The sequence below is a fragment of the Myotis brandtii genome, unplaced genomic scaffold, assembly GCF_000412655.1.
Source record: "Myotis brandtii unplaced genomic scaffold, ASM41265v1 scaffold888, whole genome shotgun sequence".
NCBI lineage: Eukaryota > Metazoa > Chordata > Mammalia > Chiroptera > Vespertilionidae > Myotis > Myotis brandtii.
Window position 1 is genome coordinate 938,753 of NW_005371636.1, and position 5,210 is coordinate 943,962.

Sequence of the window (5,210 nt, forward strand, 5' to 3'; positions counted from 1 at the left end):
GCCTTCTGCACACCCCCCACTGGGGATCGAGCCCATAACCCAGGCATGGGCCCTTGACCGGAATCGAACCTGGGACTCTTCAGTCCGCAGGCTGACGCTCTATCCGCTGAGCCAAACTGGCCAGAGATGGTCATTCTTTTTTTAAAATATATTTTTGATGAGAGAATCACTGATCGGCTGCCTCCTGTGCGCCCCACACTGGGGATGGAGCCCGCAACCCGGGCCTGTGCCCTGACCGGGAATCGAACCGTGACCTCCAGGTTTATATAGGTCGACGATGGACAACCGAGCCATATCGGCCGGTCCCCTCGGTCATCCTTAACCTGGTGGATTCCAAGTTTCATTATTCTACCTCCTGGAGTTACAAAGTCACATAAGGTCTTCGCCACCGTGGTCTCTCTGTTTGCCACATGAGGGTAAGAACAGGGCTGCGGTGAGGATGAAGTAAGTTAATACAGGTAGAAAGTGTTCATACGTAGTAAGTGCCAGCAGCTATGAGGGCGACGCATGGAAAGTGGGCGACAGTGTGTGGGTACATGCTGTCAATTTTTATTTTTTATTTTATTTCTTATATATTTTTAAATGTTGAAACATTCATTCATTTTTTAAAAATATATTTTATTGATATTTTACAGAGAGGAAGGGAGAGGGATAGAGAGTTAGAAACATCCATGAGAGAGAAACATCAATCAGCTGCCTCCTGCACACTCCCCACTGGGGATGTGCCCGCAACCAAGGTACATGCCCTTGACCGGAATCGAGCCCGGGACCCTTGAGTCTGCAGGCCGACGCTCTATCCACTGAGCCAAACCGGTCAGGGCAGCTGTCAATTTTTAAAATATCACCCGAGGTTGCCCTGGCCGGGTAGCTTAGCTCAGCTGGTTGGAGCATCGTCCCGATACGCCAAGGTTGCGGGTTCGATCCCCAGTCGGGGTGCAAATAAGAATCAACCAGCAAATACATAAATAAGTGGAACAGCAAGTCAGTGTTTCTCTCTCTCTCTCTCTCCCTCTCTCTCTCTCAAAATCAATAAATAAAAATTAAAAAAAAGAAAGAAAGACGAGGTCTCGGGAATGCGAATGGTTACGTGTTTCTTTGTTTCTGAGATGTCTAGAGCAGCAACAAGGCTTCCAGCCGACGGAGATGGAGGCACGAAGGAGAGCTGGGCCCCTCTGGACCCAAAGTCCCCGAGTTTTCTCATGAAAAATTTGCTTCCTCGGCCGCCTCCTTCAACACTGTCCTCAGCAGGCAGGCTGTCAATCAACATTGGCGGATGACCGGACACGTGTATGACTCAGAGCGACGGAGGGTGCCCACCAGGAAGGAAGTCTGGCGGAGACTGAATTTTCCAGGAGAAAGAGAAACATGTAAAAAAGCCAGGCCCGGCCGGCGTGGCTCAGGGGTGGAGCGTCGACCTATGAAGCAGGAGGTCACGGTTCGATTCCCGGTCGGGGCATGTGCCCGGGTTTCGGGCTCCATCCCCAGTGGGGGGCGTGCGGGAGGCGGCCGGCCCATGATTCTCTCTCATCCTTGATGCTTTTATCTCCCTCTCTGTTCCTCTCTGGAATCAATGAAAATATATAGAAAATACCATAAAACAGGGAGGAGGTCTGTGTGTGTAGGAAGAAGTGAACACGCTGTTGTCTGTTGGAAAGAGATTCTAAGCCTGGAGACAAATCACAGAGGGAGGACAGTGCGGTCGGACGGGCCGGCCCGAGGCACCCTGGGGCGTGGGGCTTGTTTTCCACGAAGCCAGCGATCTCAAGGAGGCAGGGGAGGGCACGTCTGTCTGACTGGCGTTCTGTGGAGATGCCCAGTGTTTAAAAGGGATCATTCTGAAGGTGTCACAAAGAACACCCTATTGGAGCGTCTGTCTCCCTGGAAATGAATCCCTCTTTGTACTGGGGTGTTTCTCTGTTAATAAGAGCCTCCTGCGGTGACCCCAGGTTTCGCGGCCTCCCTGCAAGTGAAAGCTGCTCTTTGTGTGGGCACATAACCCCCTCCCTCCCCGCCCCGCCCCATTCCTAAAACACACGCCCGGCGATCTGGGCCAGAGCGATGCCGTCGCTGCTAAATGCATCCCCGCGGAATCAGGGGACAAGCCACAGCCACTGCCTTTGTCTCCTCCTCTTCCTCATTGTGTGTATTGAGGCTGCAGAGGCTCCCAATCCAATCCCACGAGCACTGACCCCCACCCCACTCCGAGAGAGAGCACCGGGCCAGGCCACACGGCCGGCACGAAGCGGCTGGACATGGTTTCTGGCCTCAAAAACCTTGAATCGGCCCTAACCGGCATGGCTCAGTGGACAGAGCGTCGGCCTGCAGACTGAAAGGTCCCGGGTTCGATTCCGGTCAAGGGCATGTACCTTGGTTGCGGGCACATCCCCAGGAGGGGGTGTGCAGGAGGCAGCTGATCGATGTTTCTCTCTCATTGATGTTTCTAACTCTCTACCCCTCTCCCTTCCTCTCTGTAAAAAAATCAATAAAATATATTTTAAAAAAACCTTGAATCGGCTCGCGGATTATGGTCACACCCGGGGAAATGTTTCACTCTCTCTCTTCGACCTGTGCAGGCTACAGGTTTGCTAGAATTCAGTTGCAGGTGAATTTGGCTACGTTGTTATTGTTATTATTATTAAATCCTCACCCGAGGATATGTTTCCATTGATTTTTAGGGAGAGTGGAAGAGACAGAGAGAGCGAGAAACATCGATGTGAGAGAGACACAGCGATTGGCTGCCTCCTGCACTCGCCCCGACCCAGGCCGGGCCAGGGAGGAGCCTGCAGTCAAGGTACAGGCCCTTGACTGGAATCGAACCCGGGACTCTTTGGTCCACAGGCCGATGCTCTATCCACTGAGCCAACCCGGTTAGGGCGGATTCGGCTACAGTCGATCGCACGGAAGTCCCCAGGACACCTGCATGCCCGGTCGGTACTTCCTCTCTCGAAGGACTTACCTCTCTTCCATCATGTTATTCATCTATGGTGGTGGTTCTCAATCTTCTGGCCCTTTAAATACAATTCCTCATGTGGTGACCCAACCATAAAATTATTGTCGTTGCTACTTCATCACTGTCATGTTGCTACTGTTATGAATCGTCATGTAAATATCTGATCTGCAGGATGGTCTTAGGCGACCCCTGTGAAAGGGTCGTTCGACCGCCAAAGGGGTCGCGACCCACAGGTTGAGAACCGCTGGTCTGTGGACGCGTCGGCCTCGTCATCCAGGCGGGGAGCAGACCCAGGGGAGGGTGGCCCAGGCGTGGAGCCAGCAGACCAGGGCCGGCTTCTGAAGCGAGACTCAAGAGATGAGTCAACCACGGACTCCTGGCTGTGCAGCTCGGCCCGGACGACCCCCAGTCCTTCGTCTGGAACGGAAAGATGGGAATAACGCCGGTTTCTCAGCATGGACGTGAGAGTTCACGTCGTCATCCTATGGCCCCGCCGTTTGAGCTGTGACCCGCATGCTAATTTTAAGGGCCCCTGTGCCTATGGGACAGACTCTATTCATGTTCATTAAATTATTGAAAAATGACCTCAGCCACCCTGCGGCGTAGGATTGTCCTCACTCACATTCTTCTCCTGGCCCACGCTGCCAGCAAGGATTACCTACAGGGCCTCCTACGTTCACGGTGAGGATTTGTAGGGATTAAACAGGATTAAAGGGGCAAGCCTACTGGCGGAGGTACCTATCCTTTTATTTTTTTAAATATATTTTTATTGATTTCAGAGAGGAAAGGAGAGGGAGAGAGAGAGAGAAACATCAATGATGAGAGAGGATCATGGATCGGCTGCCTCCTGCACGCCCCACACTGGGGATCGAGCCCACAACCCAGGCATGTGCCCTGACTGGGACTCGAACCCTGACCTCCTGCTTCATAGGTGGACGCTCAACCAACCACTGAGACACACTGGCCGGGCCAGGCTACCCTTTTAGGTAGCAGAGCCCAAAGCCCCTCTCCTCACGCTTCCTATATCTTGCTTCTATCTTCAGGGCAAGTAATTCCAGGGGGGCTCTGGTCATTAAAGCATGGGCTTTGGAATAGGACAGTCCTGGGTTCAAATCCTGGGTCTGCCCGTTTCCTAGTTGTGTGCTACCGGCGGATTTAAAAATGTCTTTCTGAGCTTCAGTTTTCGCCCCTGTGAAACGAAGATAACACAGGGTTTGATCATAATTAAAATTACTGCATTCAAACGAGATACGGCGAGGAATCGGTGAGTTAAGTAAACGAAGTAAGCGCTAACTACAACAATATCCATCCCTTACTCCCCTAAATATTCACTGAGCAGCTACTGTGGTCTACGCACGCCCCAGGTGCTGGGAGAAGACCCCGTCATCCGTGGGAAAGACAGAGGAGTCATGGATGACTGCACATAGTGTGGCCAACGCTGTGACAGACATAAGCACAGGGTGCGCTGGAAGCAGTCGGGGAGGCACCTACTGACCGCCCGGGCTGGGAGGGGGGTGTCAGGGGCTATCAGGGAGGGCTTCCTGGAGGAGGCGATGACCATGAAGAAGCTTGAGGGGGGAGCAGGAGTAAGCCAGGGGGGACAGAGGGGACACACTGGGCAAGGGCACAGTTCTGAGCTAGCAGGTTCCTTTGGGAAGATGGAGAGCAGCTCTGATATAAGGAGGTCATCACGGTGTGTCCGCAGGTGCCAGACCCTGGCGGGCAGTCAGTGTGCTTTGCGAAGGTGTGAGTGGCGAGCACGGGGTTAAGGAGAGGATCCTTAAACCTCCTGAAACCCCCGGCGAGTGAATGCAGGCGCCTCCCCTCCGTCGTTTCGTGGCCCCCACCCTGGAGGGTTCCCCCGAGGACTAAGCAGAATGGTGCTCGTCGGGTTCGCTGCAAAAGTGCATGCCACGCACCCGCGTTTTCATAAATACCAGTTCTCTCTGCTCAGATGGCAGCTCCTACCAGGCCTCTCTCCGCCCTTCCTTCCCTTTCCTCCCCAGCAGTGGCAGGGGCAGCGGCCCAGCGCCAGGGACGCGGAGGATGTCCGCCCCGGCGAGGATCCGAGTGATGAGTACAAAGCAGACGCGCGGGACCCGGGACCGGGACCCGGGCTGGAGAGGGCGGCGCATGCTCAACGAACCGAACCTGGGGCCGAGATGCCAGCGGCTGGAGAAAAAATGGTAGGGGGCGTGGCCAGAGGCGTGGCCTAGGCGTGGACTGGGCGGGAACGAGGCTGGGCATGCTCAGTGCGCCC